This window comes from Carassius carassius, chromosome 23 (assembly GCF_963082965.1).
Source record: "Carassius carassius chromosome 23, fCarCar2.1, whole genome shotgun sequence".
Lineage (NCBI taxonomy): Eukaryota > Metazoa > Chordata > Actinopteri > Cypriniformes > Cyprinidae > Carassius > Carassius carassius.
The window spans coordinates 11,473,087-11,490,380 of record NC_081777.1 but is presented as its reverse complement, the minus strand read 5'-3'; the positions used below and the strand labels follow the sequence as shown (position 1 = coordinate 11,490,380).

Here is a 17,294-nt window from a genome sequence, read left to right as displayed (position 1 = left end):
ATCCGTTAAAGGATTTTTAGGCTGCATTAATTAGGTGAACCGGAAACACTTCCCATAACACCCTATGTACTTGCTACATCATTAGAAGAATGGCATCTACGCTAATATTTGTCTGTTTTTCTTTTGTTCCAAGGTCACCGTGGCCACCAGATCCAGTCTGTGTCCAGATCAGAGGGTCACTGCAGTCACCCGGATCCAGTATGTATCCAGACCAGATGCTGGATCAGCACCTAGAAAGGACCTCTACATCCCTGAAAGACAGCAGAGACCAGGACAACTAGAGCCCCAGATACAGATCCCCTGTAAAGACCTTGTCTCAAAGGAGCACCAGGACAAGACCACAGGAAACAGATGATTCTTCTGCACAATCTGACTTTGCTGCAGCCTGGAATTGAACTACTGGTTTCGTCTGGTCAGAGGAGAACTGGCCCCCCAACTGAGCCTGGTTTCTCCCAAGGTTTTTTTCTCCATTCTGTCACCGATGGAGTTTCGGTTCCTTGCCGCTGTCGCCTCTGGCTTGCTTAGTTGGGGTCACTTCATCTACAGCGATATCGTTGACTTTAATTGAACAGAGATGACATAACTGAATTCAATAATGAACTGCCTTTAACTATCATTTTTTCATTATTGACACTGTTTTCCTAATGAATGTTGTTCAGTTGCTTTGACGCAATGTATTTTGTTTAAAGCGCTATATAAATAAAGGTGACTTTGACCTAACAGATCAGTAGGACTGAGCCCTCATGAGATTATTACAGGACGCCCAATGCAGATGCCAGGTGTGATTGATCTTAGAAATGCTGATGTACACATTGCCTCAGATGCCCTGATCACTTACTGTGAAAACCTCACAAAGGCAGTACAGAGTGCCAGAGAGAGAGAGTTGAGTCGTGTTGGCAGACCCCACCAGAAGGGGGACACACAATCATCCCAGGTCAGTGGGTCATGATAAAGTCATTCAGAAACAAGCCGTTAGAGCCTAAGTGGCACGGACCACATCGAGTGATGTTGATTACAGCAGCTGCAGTGTTTTGTCAGGGAAGGAAAACATGGACTCATGTTTCACACAGTAAAGTTGTTCCTCCACCTACAGGGATAGGATAGGACACATGGACCAGTGAGGAGCCCAGGAAAGAACCGAATGCAACAGGCTTCGGGGGCCAATCCTGCAGGTGAAGATTCCCTTTTAGGCATTCCCCCACCTACTAGTCCATCCTTACCTCACTGTTCTTTAGGTGTCGCAGTAAATAAGAAATAGGGAAAGAAAGGAACAACAATAGCAGACTCAAATCGACCAGAGGATACAGCCATAGTGTTTACAGTTTTTTTATTACAACAAATGCTGCTCTGTCGTTGTTTGTTTTCTTTCTTACTCTGTGCAGATACCACTTGATTGCTGTCCCGAGGCCCATACACACCAACCTCCTCACTTGTGTATGACGACACCACTTTTAAAAGACAACCAGACCCACAACCGAGCCAACTGTCACGGAAGAAAAAAATAAATTAATTAAATACACAACACAGAGAATCATACACGGGAACTTCAGTCATCCATCAACATGATCAAGATTGCCGTACTAGTAATCATGATAGACATCGCACAAAGTATAGACTCCAGAAACAACATATTCTTAGAGCTGATGAATATGTGAAGAACTCCTTGTTTGCTGGAAAGAACGTTTGCATGCCACATCCACCTTCTGTAGGAGCAGGAAATCCCATGGGTAGCACACCCCATTTCTGACCATTATCGGACCTGAGTGCTGCACCGGTTTACTGGATCCAACAGAGAACTTGAACAAAATTCAACAAGACATTCTTGAACTTTCATCAAAATTACACCAGATGACTGAAGACAATTCGTCATGGTTCGGAAACCTGTTAGGTAAACCCTGGCTGTGGATCAAGGAAATAGCAATTCTGCTGTTGTTCTTACTACTGGTGTACTATCTATGCGTCCACAGTATCAAGTGTTTTATTCAACAACTTACTCATGCCCATCACGAGGAAATGACAATTCCGACCAGAAAAGATTATTACTCATAAGAACTAGACAGACCCTAGCTGCATGTTTGTTTCTGTGTCAACATGCCATTCGTCACTATAGACAATCAACACAGAGCAAGTGCTATGTGCCTGTAACGATCACAGGTTACAAGAATGAACTTTTAAATGTTTAAATTTTTATTATGTGAGAGTTATTAGAACTCTCAACGGGAGGACAAAACTGTTGGGAACTCAGAAACGAAGACCAGGAGACTCTTCGGTAATCTTCAGCAGGATTCTTTATTGAGAACACTCTGCGTGGCGCTGCAGTCATCAAAAGTCTAACTTGTCCTTAAGACATTGTAGTTTTTATACATTCAAGTGGGAGGGATCCATACCGTAGAGGGGGAGACAATGTAAACAAAGCATGCAAATTGAATCAGGAAAATGTCAGACACTGTAATTTTCCCAGCCTTGATCTCATCAGCATCACAGTGTCATTCAAATGCATAGGTGCTAATTCAATCAGTCTGGCAAGACTGGTGAGGAAGAGCACAAAGACAAAAGGTCATTATCTCAGACTCTTGATTTTCTTGATTTGATCTTCTTGGATATGTCAGCTTTATTACCTACTATTATATTGGAACCTATATTTAACATTTTATAAATTTGTAATCCCACAAGGTCTTAAAGAGACAAAAACTTACATAAGCCTGCTGCTGTCTCTCATTAATGTTAATTTATACATTGAAGACTAACCAGTGTTATTTTAAAGTTAAATAGAGTATTATGTTTCTGTGGTATTTCTGTACCTGAATATTACTGTTAAACCTACCTGAAAAACTTAAAAGCACAGTCAATTTTATTTGTATCTTGTTATTCTATTTGTTTGTGCCATTGCTTGTCATTAATCTGTTCTTATTTTATTACTGACTGTTTACTGTAAATTCTATTGTTAAGTATCTTCCTCACAATGTAAATATGAATCAACAACATTATAAATTGTAAAACACAAATACACTGAGTGACGAAACATTTAGTTTAGATGATTTTAGTTTAGAAATGTCTAAAATGTCCCCCCCCATAAGAGCTACCTAAAGGAGGAATTCCCCCGAATGTAAGCCTTAATGTGAATTCTGTAGAGCCACTGCCTTTTAGATACAATCATAGGCACAGGCCATGGCACACAAGGGCTCTATTGAGCAGCCTACATCTGACCTGACCATGTGTAAACAAAGGGAGACAATAATCCCGGTGGTTTCGCTATGCTGCAGCCTACTGCTGAGATAAGAGGTGTGCTGCCCTGGAGAGCGTTTAATCTTTAACCAGCAACAGATTTGCCTCAGCTCATTAAAGCAGTCCAGATCTGCAGGACGGAGCTATCTACTGTCATTCATCTGGAATTACCCGTGTGTGTGCATGACTCAGAATAACCTTGCCTTTGGGGAGAGTGTGTGAGGATATACACACAGACATACAAACACATGCTTGACCCTGAATGACTGGTTTTATCACTGAAGTGTGAATAGATGAGATGGCACACAGCTACACACACACACACACACACAGCAAAAGGGAAACTACAGTCTGCACAAAACCAACACAACACTTCCCTTCCACAGAGCACTATCTGCAATTCTACGTAGACTCATCTTTATGACACACACAGCTTTTTTGGTAGATGGAGACAAGAGTATGCAGCAAACTGTACAATAGCATGCAAATGGTACCATGTTGATATAGTATATAAATTAGTGGTGGGTATAGATTTTTTTTTTTTAATCTAGATTAATCTCACTGTAATCTTGGAATTAATCTAGATTAATCTAGATTAAAATGGCCATTTGAATTCTGCCAAAGGCATTCAGAATATGTATGCTACCCAAATAAAATATTGACTAAAAGTACGTTTTTGAGAAGGGGTTTCTCAAGCCAGGTTGTGCATTAGACCAGGGGCTCATCTCCTGTTTCCAAAATGCATCACAAACTACTTGTGAAAGCGGAAAACTAATTCCACATTGCACAAGGTGCAAACAACCTTTCGCCTGTTACACACATACTCAGTCTGCAGTGCGTATGCATTGCATATTTTTTTACGCACCCATGTTAACAGATTCCAGAGTTCACACGGTTGTGGTCCGTCAGTGCATTCCAGTAGCGGTGCGTCTGCAGCAGTGCAGCGATCGTTTACGTACCGAGTAGCGGACTGCAAATGCGTCCTGTGTGAAAGCACAATGAGTATGAGTCCGTTCTGCTTCAGCACCACATACGAAATGCACACGGACTGCATACGCACTGCAGACGGAGTATGCGTGAAACAGGCGTGAGTCTTGTCTAGGTTTCCATTGGGAAACTTCTTTAAAAAAAAAAAATCCCTGAAGCAAACCCGACGGCATCTTAGCTGCATCCATGTTAGCACGTCACATTTGATGTGGTAATTTCACAGTAGGCATACACACAGGTTCGAAGACTCGTTCTCGACCCTTCCGTGAAATTAGGCTAGGTATACATCCGCGCTAAAATATCAAGGTGAAAGTCATCATAGCTTACTTAGTATAGACTCAGCTCCCAACCCAACTTTGAGAATAGATTAACGGCGATATTTTTTTTATCGCCCGATAAGAGTCTCACGTTAACGCCGATAACGGCCCACCACTTATATAAATACATTGGATAAACTGTAAAATGTACTAGTTCTGTGCTAGTTTGTTCAATTATTAAATTACAGCTGTGATGAGAGAGAGGTACATTATGATTAGTAGATAAATAGTTGAATTATGAGTAATGTGGCAATTCTGAAAAGTTACTCATGCTTTCTGGTATGGTTCAGATATAAGACTGATAAATGCTAGAGAGAAATAAATAAATGAGCTAATTCAGCAGTGCAGCTTTACACACAGATACACACCAAATGACATTCAGCTGATCTGGCAGCTGGCTGTGGCACTTCCAGGTGGTTCATAATGAAGCCTTCCTCCTGTGTGTGTGTGTGTGTGTGTGTGTGTGTGTGTGTGTGTCGTGTACACAGCCTATTGAAGACAGCAATAGCAGAACAACAGTGTGTAAACACTGCAGGGAGTGAAGAATGCTGCCTTTTTGTGCATTATGTGGGTGTAGAGGATTTTGGGCCACCACTGTAGTGGCCCCTAAGGGTTTCCTGTCAGCTGAGGACAGTAGACTAGCGAAGACTGAGCTGTAAGTGATACAGTGACTTTAAACTCTTCCAAACTGCCCCGCTGTTTCACCCCTGGGCCCTCCAACAAGCTTACACACCAAGACAAGACGGTTACAGAACTGGACAACACAAACAGAGTGAACCCTATGTTGTATGAACTGGGCTGACCAGGCTGATAAGGCAAGGTCCGTGCAAGTGTGTGTCTTATCTCCGGCTTCAGTGCTGCTCTCACTGCATTTGTTTAACTTTGTCTTATCACCACTTGCCACTAGAGGAATTATAGCAGCTACTGTCACAAACTGCTGCTGTGTTCTCAACACTCGTGGCTGGGGCAAAAACTGCTGCTGTATCACTAAAGTCACACAAACACACAGCAATTTAAATTCACTGAGTCGTCCATCCAGTGTCCCCCGAAAACTCATGACAACCAAAAGACAACAAAGTGTAACAACATGAAATCTGTTTATTTTCTGAATGAATGCCTCAAAAGCAAGCCTTTCCAGATTTTCCTGAAGATTTTCGTGTACTTTACAGCTTGCATTTAACATTGCGAATCTGCTTTAAGACAGACAGTTAGATCAAAATGTTGATCCTCTGATTGAGAAAAAACAAACAAACTTGTAAGCACTTCATTAGAAACTGTAAAATAATGAATTCAGGCAGTTAAAATTTGCATTATGTTGTCTACAAAGCAATAAGCTTCTTTTTACGTTTGTATTACACCATATCAAATACACTCTTGAAAACATAATTTCTCTGGCAAGTTTGAGTGACACACAACACTGCGGAGTCTGATACGAAGGTTCTGACAGTTAAAAGATCTGGTTTCCAGCTCGTGGATGCTGAATGCTGCAACATGTCTAGGCTGATCTGGTGTCAAAGATAACATCAGATAACAGCTGTAAGCCAGGGACGCCCTTCACCGCCTGATCTGAACATTACCCAGCATGTCTAAGCATTTACTTATGCAGGGCTAAGGCTGTATTTGACTAGGGCGGATAGGCAAATCAGAGTACACTCTCTCTGTGAGCTGAGGTCGTCATGAGATTGAACGATATGTAACTGACGGTTGCTTGAGCGCGCGTGTGGTCTGTTGTGTAACTGTCTTCTAGCTACAGCTTGCACAGAAAAGTGCTCACTTAGCTGGTTTCTATTCATACCTACTCTATGTAGTTTGGTACAGCCACCCAAAATGAGAAAATAAGTGCGTGTGCTCAGTGTAGTCAAACACAACCCCCCAGAGGGCGCTATCACACATGTAGGTGAAGACTACATGAGGAAAAAAGATAGGAAGACAGTATGAAACTAAAAGCATAACCAAATAACAGTGTTTTCCGTTACAGTGCCTCCCTTTTTACGTTTACTAATTTACATTGGAGAGTATGAAGGTAGGTGTTATGAAAGCACATGGTTCTGCCGTATAGTCTCTTGTCATTTCTGTTTTTCATATTACAGCTGACATTCAATAGTTGAATGAATGAAAGTTAAAAAAAACAAAAAAAACAATGCATCCTACCAAATCCATGCAAATTGTAGATATCTGTTGAGACTCATCACAGAACATTAAACATAAATACAAAGAAGAAAAGAGGAACTTTGTCAAAAAGTATACTGAAAGTGCCTCGCGGTTAAAACAAGACAGTGAGGCTTGAGGTGTGAAATATACAAAATAATGTTTCCACTGCAGAAAGCTCATCTGCTTGCATTTCACTATTCAAAGTGAAATTTTCAGCATTATAGCAAATTGTTGCTTCATGTTGCCAAACATTTTTTGTATATATTGAGTAAATATGCTGAAAGGGATAATCCACCCCAAAATAAAAATATTGTCATTAATCACTTACCCCCATGTTGTTCCAAACCTGTGAAAAGCATTGTTCATCTTTGGAACACAATTTAAGATATTTTGGATGAAAACCAGGAGGCTATTGACTAGAGGTGTAACGGTACGTGTATTCGTACCGGACCGTTTCGGTACAGGGCTTTCGGTACGGTGCACGTGTGTACCGAATGACCGAATGCAATATTTTGTTTGCGGAACATAGGTAAATTTTCGTGTTTCCAAACGAACATATTAAGTGGCGGAAGTCTCCGCGTTCAGCGCAAATCCCGCCCTGCAGCTGACACACTGGCTGCGTGGCGTGAGCGTGCCGTTTCTGCTGCGTGTCAGTTGCTTCACGTTTTCTGTGTCTTTACACACCAGAATCGTGCCTGACGCGGCCCTGGCGCACTGCTGATACTGTAGGTGACATAGAGGGAGACCGCCGACACACCAGGATCTTGTCTTTACGACAACAATATCTATACTTCATGTTGAGCATAAATATAAAGCCTAATGATAAAGGACACCGTCAACAGTATTGACGGCAAAATAGACTATGTTTGACAGGTGCAATATGCCAGTGTGTCACCGGCCTAAGGTTTTCAAAAGGCATCACGCGAGTGTGAACATCACTACAACTAGGAAAAAAACGATTGTAATTCAAACGCAGCTCCCGTCGGCATTTAAACAGACCTTTGCTCTTAATTCCGATTGGTCCAACGCAATAACGAAATCTGAGCAGGTCTAAAAACTGAAACTGTTGATGCTGCACTTTACACTTGGGAAAAGTTGTATCTTTTTTTAAATATGAGCAGGCCTACAAGCTGGGATTGGTAATGCTGCACTGTAATCATAGTTATTTATTTATATTTTTCATTATATTTTATTATATGATATTGGTTTGAGACTGAGAGTTTTATTTAGTGGAGAACTTTGCAGCAGTATTTTATATCTTAATCTTTTTATATTTTATTATATATTATATTTTATTATTTATTTTATTAAAAAAAGTATTTAAAAAAAAGTGTAAACAAATTGTTAAAAAAAGTTTTTAGTAATAAACAACCCTCAGTTTAATGTTTGCATTTCTTTCCTTTACTGTACCGAAAATGAACCGAACCGTGACTTTAAAACCGAGGTACGTACCAAACCATGATTTTTGCATACCGTTACACCCCTACTATTGACTGTCCCATAGACTGCCAAGTGAAATACACTGTCAATGTCCAGAAAAGTATGAAAAGCTGCACCACAAGGATGAGCTGTTTTCCACGTGTATTTACGCATTGATCTGAACAAAGCTTCTACAGATTTGGAACGACATGGGGCTAAGTGATTAATGACAAAATGTTATTTTTGGGGTGAAGTATCACTTTACTTTCAACATATGTCTCAGGGGTGTCCAATACTGGTTCTGGATGTACACCTTCCTTGAAAGTTAAGCTCTAACCCTAAGTAAACACATCTGGACCAGCTAATCAAGGCCTTCAGGATGACTAGGCAGGTGTGTTAGAGAAGGCTGGAAACTGGCCCTTCAGGAGCAGGACATCCTTCAAGCCATCTGTAACTTATTTGTGTGAGGCTTCAAGTGTCATCCATTTACAGTTACTTTAGCTGTACCAAAAACTGCTTTATATTGGAAACTCGTATTTGTTATCATATTGTTTTTAACACAATGGTTTGTAGTGCAAACCCTTTTTACCTTTTACTGCATTTTGTTATTCTCTTAGCAATTTACATGTATATCGGCTGATGAAATGGATATCTTGTACATTCATAGGAAAAAAGCTTACTTCCATGTTGCAAAATTACTGATGTAACAAATGGCCATCCTGTAAGAATCCCATTTTCTAGATCTAGACATTCCAGTCTGCTAGCAATGTGGGATATACAGTACTATGTGAAGAGACATAGAGGTAGTGTGCTCAGAGACCACAGGACACAGATGAGAGCACTCATTTGGTTCCATAAGCAGTACATGAAAAAAGGGAGCAAGAGGGAGGTGACAAGGATTTGCCCTATGCAAGCGCCCACAGGTGCTTTACGACATGTTGACACAGCTGCTCTGCCACTTCCTGTTGATCTTTCTACACAAGAATGTCTGTCGACGATGAGAATACCCTTCCCAATTATTTCTGAAAATCTGTTGTCCATAATAAAAATAAAAAAAATAAAAAAAACACTTGGCAGGGACACAGCCTCATTACAATCAAATCCGCCTGCAGTTCTGGTGTACATCTCATCAAGCAAGCTGCTTCGAAGTGCTGTTCTGCATCCATTCATACTTGCATGAGAGTAAGGTCATGGCTTTGAGAGTTAGTCAAATGTTAGTGCAAAAAAGGCAAATGTGCTGTGCCTCCTCCTGCATAGGGCTATGGAAACACATGCAAACTCAGGGGTGTGTTAGCGACCACTCTACCGGAAGTCTTTTCAAGGATTTGGTTGTGATGAGGACATGCAAAACTGGGTGAGCCTTTTTCTTTAGGTACTGAACGTAAACACCAGAGATTACAGCGGCAGGCTTAATTACTTTTACTAGATCCACAGCTGCCTTTTACTGCCGACAAATTGTCATCACATTCAAAAAGTGACAAACGGCATTACAACAACACAGGACATTTACTAGTCATTGGAAGAAAATAATAAATTAAATCTGAAGAGACTCTGCCTTCCACAAACAAGCAGATAACTAAGCATTTACCAAATTATGCACTGCATGATTATTATGAGACCATCACTCATTCTGTATATGATCAGGGCACATGACCCAAAAGCCCAGGTATGTAGGTATGTAATTATAAATAAGGGCATGGACTTTGGCTTAGATAGATAGATAACTTTAAGAAGAATAGAAAAAAAACAGTTTGTTAGACATGTTTATTAGATTTCCATTCACGCAATGAAAACGTAATGATCTTGAATATGCTAATGATATATGATAACTGTTAGTGCAACTAGTAGAATATCTGGGCTGTAAACTCTCATCCTAGAAAGCTGCATCATAGTAGCTTCATCAGTCGCTGACTCGTGAAGCCCTTAACTGCTGCCGTCTAGAAAGGGAGCTGACTATGTTTTGCGACACAACCATGGCTATGACTCTAATAATCGCTACTCTAAAACTTCTTTTTATGCTTGTTTTCAGAAAGAATAAAGCCAGTTAGACCCTATTGAGATAATGTTTATTCGTCTGCGTAATGAAAGCAAACACACACATTAAACAATACACACCCGCTTCAGCACGCACACACATTACGCCGCTCTCGTTGACTCTCTTTATACTGCGACGGTTCCTTCTCTCTCCCTTATATAAAGCCACCATTTACACTTTCAGTCTTTAAAAGCGCAACAATACATAAATAAACATACAATCTTCTCACCTGTAAAGAGAGTAAAAGTCCTATTTCCGTCTTATTAATGGAAAGGAGACGCGTTTATCCATCGTATCACAGCACTGGGCAGGACATTGTTGACACACTCGTCGACGGAGAGCCGAGCGGAGCCGGTGAGGGGAGGAGCTTCCTGTCTGATGTGGGCAGGGCTTACGTGAGGAGTTTGCCGCCTTAGGGGAGCGACGAAACCAATCCTCCTACAGCAAGTGAGGTGCGTGACTGCACGCTACGTATCTGCGTCAGCGTGACTACATTAATATTCATTAGATAACACTTAAAAAGATTAAGGAAAAGAGGGAGGGGTAACGAGCACCTGCTCACAGGGCACACCCCGCATTAAGTGCCACAGTTTTTAATTAAATTATCTTCATACAAATGAGATATCAACAACAAAACAAGAAAACTACACTAAACTGCAGATAAGTAGGCTATATGATCATAATATATGTGTAGTGTAATATAGTCTATGTAATGTATATTACGCAATACATAAGTTACAATATAATTCCCGTGAAGCAGCTATGAAGCAATATGTATTGTGAATAGCGCAATACAAATTAATATCTCGATGCGAGATTCGGTTAAATGAGCAGCAGGGGGCAGCACATCCTCTCCCCCATCCGGGATTCTTAATTCAAGAGAGAGTTCATAATATCCTTTAAGTCAATTTTTTCCAGAAATATTTGTTATTTCACAATGTATTTTATTTTTCTTAAGTTTAGAAATAGGTTTCTTCCTTTCATTTTCATATTTGGGACAGATCGTCATCACATTTTCCTGTATCATTTTTCCTTATTTTGCACAGTGGGCTATTAGGAGCTGTATGTCTGACCCTAAATGTGGAGATTACTGTTTCTTCTCTTCAACTTCTTTGTGCGTTAAGGGTCGTTTACACCAAGAATGATAACTACATTACCATCCAAACCACTGGAATATATCATGTTTATTCTAAGCGCATGCTCGACTGTCGCTTTAAATTCTCGAAAATGTTATCATTAAATGATCAAGCTTTATCGTTACAGTTGTGGTGTGGACTCTGCTATTCTTTTAATATTGAAAATTATTTTTAGAACTATATATTTATTGTTACAGTATATTTATGGTTATGTCCTTGATATAAACAGATCTTTCCTCTAGTCTATTCGGCTTCTCTATTGTGTTACTCTGCATGACCTTATGTTTCTTTGAATATCATAAAACCAACTACCTGTTTTATCCTCCTCACACTATTTGCTCCTCATTTGTTATTTAATTATAGGCTATTGTCTTCATATATTTCATATTTATGTTTATATATTTTTTCAGTCTTCCACCTTTTTCCTCAGCGTGGAAGTAAGCCTATGGGTGAGACTTCCGTTTCATTAGCCACTATAGGTAAATAACGAGGAGAATAACAACGTGCAGTAAACGGTAAAACTGTTTGCAGTACAAAACAGTGTGTTCTTAATAAAGATAACAGATTAAAATAATATGATAGGACACATCAATTGTCAATATCAAGCAGCAAAACAAACTGTTTTGTACATCTAAATATAGCTGGACGCAAATGAGAACAGAAGCTAGACCCATAGAATTTACAAATGGCTGCGACCATTTTTACGTCAGAAAAAAGGTGGATATTTCAGTTATCTAATTTTGTTTTATTCCCACAATAGCTGGTATCCATAAAAGTATAACGGTCCATCCCATGGTCTGAATCCTATATAACGTGTAACTCAGTCAAGATGTCTGCTCTACTTTCAGCATATTCCCAGGGTTAAACCAATGTTCCATGCCTTACACCAACCCTGGGAAAATCCTTTGTCATGTATTCATTATTTGCCATTAGGAACATGGGACCTTGAGAACATAGTTACTTTGTCCTATGTTTATAATTGCCATAGAAATTTGGGGAACACAGGACCCTGGAAACATAGGTCTCTGGGAACATAGGAATGACCCTGCTATGACTGTGTATGAATATACTATTCATAGATAGTATAATAAAGTGATATACATTGATACACATTGAAACAAGTCAAAGCAACAGATGGTGGCTGTGAGTATCTGCCATTTTACTTCTGCTCTGTCCTGAAGGTATAAAAGCAGTGTCAGAACAAATAAATACATAGCAGAGAATTTAAATTTGAACTTTACTGAACAACTTTTGCATTTCTGATGGGGCCATGCCCTAGCCCTTTTTCTTTTTTTTTGCAAGTGGATTAGAGAGAGGAAATGCAGGGCTGTCTTTCCCTATGACATTCAAGGGAGCCACCCACTTCTCAAGTAACTTGACCGCACTTCCCTGGGATCTTAGCCAGGGGAACATCTAAGAGGCACCCTTACTTTTGTCAAAACATTAGAACACTCTCCTGTGCAACAGATCATCTGTGTGTGTATATGTGTATAAACATAAGATGTCAGCTTGTTCATCTATCTAAAAAGACTTTAGCCTTCATGTCAACATGGAGAGCAGGTTCAGCTGACAAAATAATCCTGAGAAATGTGGCATACAATGTAATGGCTTTAATCTTCTATCTGCATTCCTGCTGGATAGCCACACCAACTAGAAATGGGAGGGTTATTGAAAAAAATTATTCAGTACAAATGACTAATTACCAGGTTCAAATGGATTCTTGAGATATTTTTCTCACATTTTCTGAGCTCATATATCAGAAAAATCTTCAAAATGGATTTAAACATAAGGAAATTAACCCTTTCACTGGTGAGTTTAAAATATTTTAGCTGTCCCTCCAGGGTGAGTTTTTTTTTTAGGCGACCGTTATTTTATAACGAATCCCCGTATTGTTTCCATGGTGACGCGTTATGCTTGTCATGTCACACACGAGCGGCAACCTTCTGCTCTCTCTCGTGACCAAACCGAAGTGACAAAAACTGTAATTAATCGACTGGCCACTTGAGGCTGGCTGCAAAAGGGAGTCAATCCCATAGACTCCCCATGTTAAAATGCCCAACTTTACAGCAGAAAAAACATATTTACAGTCTGGTGCAAAAAAATTTTTGGTCTATATAGCTAATTTTACCCTTCATGACAACTGTGAGGGGGGTATTTTTTTTTATAACTCATCCGTTTAAATTATATTAAAGGTCCCATTCTTTGTGATCCCATGTTTCAAACTTCAGTTAGTGTGTAATGTTGTTGTTAGAATATAAATAATATCTGTAAAATTATAAAGCTCAAAGTTCAATGCCAAGCGAGATATTTTATTTAACAGAATTCACCTACATCGAACGACCAGTTTGGACTACATCCCTCTACTTCCTTCAGTAATGACGTCACTAGAACAGTTTTTTGACTAAGCTCCGCCCACAGGAATACACAAAAAAAGGGGCATGGTCTTGTTGCGCTTAGATGGAGAAGAGGAAGAGTTTTGTAGAGTGTGTTTGCCGCCATGTCGTCGAAACGCTGTTATTTTCATCTCGGAGTCCAATCACCTTTGTTTAGCCTTCCCAGGGATGCTGTACTTAGAGATCAATGGTTACAATTTATGTTTAACTTGGTTCCCAAAAATTATAATCCACATGTAAAACTATGTGCAGCACATTTTGCTGAGGACAGCTTCCTCAATCTCAATCAGTTTAATGCCGGATTTGCACAAAGATTATTCTTGAAAGATGGAGCAGTTCCCTCTTTGTCTGGAGAAGGCGTTGTGTATGGATCACAACCGGTAAGTGTATTTTATTATTTAATTTGGTGCGTTTAAAAGTTTCTGTAACTTATTACACAAAGGGCAACGCTGTTTAGCTTTGTTAACTAGATGGTAGGGCTGTGCAAAAAATCGAATGCGATTTCATGCGCATCTCGTCAGTAAAGGTGCTCCTGTGATTAGAAGTAGAGTACATCTCCAGGATTGCCAGGTTTTCAAAACAAATCCTGCCCACTTGCTTCTCAAAACTACTCCAAAACTACATTAGTGCCGGTATTCGGTAATGCGATATATTACGGTAATGAATATGCACAATAATGTTATCGTGGGCACTTCTAAATACCGTGAATAGTTATATATTACAAATTATTCAGAATTTGGAATGCATTTTAAGAATACTATTCCCATCAACTGGTCAAAATGCACAACACCGCTGTCTGCTGCTTGAAAGACTCTGTGCGCTCTGATGTAAACAAGCAAGCATGAGAAACACATGGAGGAACATGTGAGGGACGAGCTGAATGAAAGCACATTCACTCTCTGACAGCAGATGGCGCTAAACTGCAGAAAATGCAGTCCTTACCCTTGAAACACCACAAATAAACCAGCTGCCCTACTTTCTAAAACATATTTAATAATTTTAAATAGCCAATCAGATTTGTGTATTTTCTATGATGTAAATCACAGTGCCAAATACTTAAGTATTAAGTCTTAAAAGGCTATTTTAATCTGGACTACAACATGACATAGAAATTGTTTGAAACTGTTTGCCACGGTTGGTAAATCGTGATCTCTGGGTTTTGCACTTTGTGGTGAAGTCTGTGTGTTTCGCGTCTGCACTGATTAGCTTGTGGGCTTCTCCGTTAATTGTCATCAGCAGCAGCTGTCACTCATTACACACTCCCTATATATTGGCTTGTCTCACGTCTTGTGTTTGTGAGAACGTTGTTTCATGTCTGATCTCTGTCTCTTGCTTCTGTGTTGTTTGCGTTGGATGTCCAGGTCTTCCCCCGGAACCTCATCCACTCTCCGCACTTCCACAAAGCATCACGACTTACCTTCGGCTCGATTCCCCGCAGTTCCTGTGCCATCCTCTCCTGCTGCCTTCTCACCGTCACCATCCGGATTCCTCACCGCCTCACCGCCTTCTTGGATTGTCGTCTTCCCAGCATCGTGTTGTACCCTTGTTTGTCTGTTTCATATTCATTAAACTGTTTAACTCACACTTGTTTCCAGCTCCTCCTTCACCCAGTCGTCACAGAACATTCTCACCATCATGGAAGCAGCGAGCACCAACACTCTAACAGACTTTATGCACCACAGTGTCAAACGCATGGATCAGCAGCAGGAGAGTATCTCTAACACCGGACGCGCTATCCAAGTGCTGGTGGCACAGGTGTCCGAGCTCACCCAGCAGATCCATCAGCTCACTTCTCCCACTGCGCCCATCGCACCGCCTGCGCAGCCTGTCCCCCGGGAGACCACCCAAGACCACTTCCGGCCAGAGCCGCGACTTCCGGCGCCAGAAAAGTACTCCGGCGAGCCAGCTTTCTGCAGAACTTTTCTAAATAAATGTTCCATGCACTTTGCCTTGCAGCCCCGCACCTTCACCACCGAGGAATCTAAAGTGGCGTTAACGCTCACTCTACTGTCGGGCAAGGCCGCCCTATGGGGGACGGCGGTGTGGGAAAATCAACATCCGTGTTGCGCCACGTTCCACTCCCTCTCGGAGGAGATGAGAAGGGTATTCGATCGAGCCGCGGCTGGCAGGGAAGCCGCTCACCAGCTCTCAGACTTACATCAGGGAACCTCTTTGGTCACGGATTACTCCATTCAGTTCCGCACCCTGGCAGCCGCGTGCCAGTGGAACGAGGCGGCGCAGTGGGATCGATTCCTGCATGGGCTGGCCGACCGTGTTCAAAAGGAGATCTACCTCCTCGAGCTGCTCCCCAAACTCTACGGTCTTATTGACTTAGCCTTACAAGTTGATGCCCGGATTAATCACCTGGGTCATCAGACCAGTCCTAAGCGCCATACCATCTCTCCGGACTGGGGGCGCTCGAGTCGAGAGAACGCGGTCGGTCCCGTCGACGACCACGAACCCATGCAGGTGGGTGCTTGGCTGTCCCGGAGGGAGAGAGAATGGCAGAGGTCCCAAGGACTATGCCTGTACTGTGGAGGCTCTGGACATACCATCTTCACCTGCCCGGTAAAAAAGCCAGCCCGGTAGTAAACTTGAGGCTACTATCGGGTGGGATCTCCGCTGGGAAGTCCTCAATAACATCATCGACTCTCCTTCCGGTGAAACTGCGGTGGGAGAATCACACTCACGAGTGTCACGCCCTTCTGAACTCCGGAGCCGAAGGTAATTTCATCGACTCACTCCTTGCATGTCACCTGAACATTCCTGTCCGGCCTGTGTCTCTTCCTATCCATGTCACCGCACTCAACGGCCAGGAACTGCCTCACGTCACACACTACACAGAACCCATCACTCTGCTCACCTCTGGCAATCATTGTGAAACCATATCATTTTTCCTCATGGACTCCCCTGTAGCCCCCATTGTGTTAGGTCACCCCTGGTTAATAAAACATAATCCACGAGTGGAGTGGGGTTCCAACACAGTCACATTGTGGAGTGAAACTTGTCATGAGTCTTGTCTTGTTTCTGCTTGTCCTGTTGTCCCTGTTTCTGTCTTTCAGAAGGAGAACATGGTTTTGCCAAACGTGCCCGCAGAGTATCTGGACCTGAAGGAGGTGTTCAGTAAGTCCCGTGCTGCTTCTCTTCCTCCGCATCATCCCTACGACTGTGCCATAGATTTAGTGCCAGGTAAGTCTCCGCCTAAAGGCAAGTTATACCCTCTTTCTATTCCTGAGAGGGAGGCCATGGAGAAATACATTTCTGATTCCTTAGCATCTGGGTTCATCCGTCTTTCCTCTTCTCCATCTGGGGCGGGATTCTTTTTTGTGGGTAAGAAGGATGGTTCTCTGCGACCTTGTATTGATTACCGAGAGCTGAACAACATTACGATAAAGAACACTTATCTGTTACCACTCATGTCTTCAGCTTTTTGAGAGGTTACAGGGAGCATCCGTATTCACAAAATTGGATTTACGTAATGCTTATCATTTGGTCCGCATCAGGAAGGGGGTAAATGGAAAACCGCCTTTAATACCCCCAGAGGGCACTTTGAATACTTGGTGATGCCGTTCGGGCTCTCCAACTCACCAGGGGTTTTCCAAGCACTCGTTAATGACGTGTTGAGAGATAT

The 17,294-nt window shown here is 41.5% G+C and overlaps 1 protein-coding gene and 1 long non-coding RNA gene across 3 annotated transcripts in view; both read right to left on the bottom strand.

Moving 5' to 3' along the window:
* The window catches only part of LOC132101344 (uncharacterized), a 33,968-nt gene extending 26,547 nt beyond the window's left edge, over nt 1-7,421 (bottom strand). Inside the window, exons 1-2 of the long non-coding RNA XR_009423162.1 lie at nt 7,363-7,421; nt 7,110-7,292 (exon numbers count right to left, since the gene is read on the bottom strand). This is a non-coding gene — a long non-coding RNA (uncharacterized LOC132101344). The remainder of the gene's footprint in view (nt 1-7,109; nt 7,293-7,362) is intronic.
* LOC132101338 (genetic suppressor element 1-like) overlaps nt 1-17,294 on the bottom strand; it is a 229,585-nt gene that overhangs the window by 173,004 nt on the left and 39,287 nt on the right. Inside the window, exon 1 of one of the 2 annotated variants that reach the window (XM_059506220.1) lies at nt 10,364-10,539. The exons of the other annotated variant lie outside the window; for it this stretch is intronic. The gene's annotated coding sequence lies outside the window, so the exon portion shown is untranslated. Of the gene's footprint in view, nt 1-10,363; nt 10,540-17,294 lie in introns of those variants that run through there. 2 annotated transcript variants of the gene reach the window in all.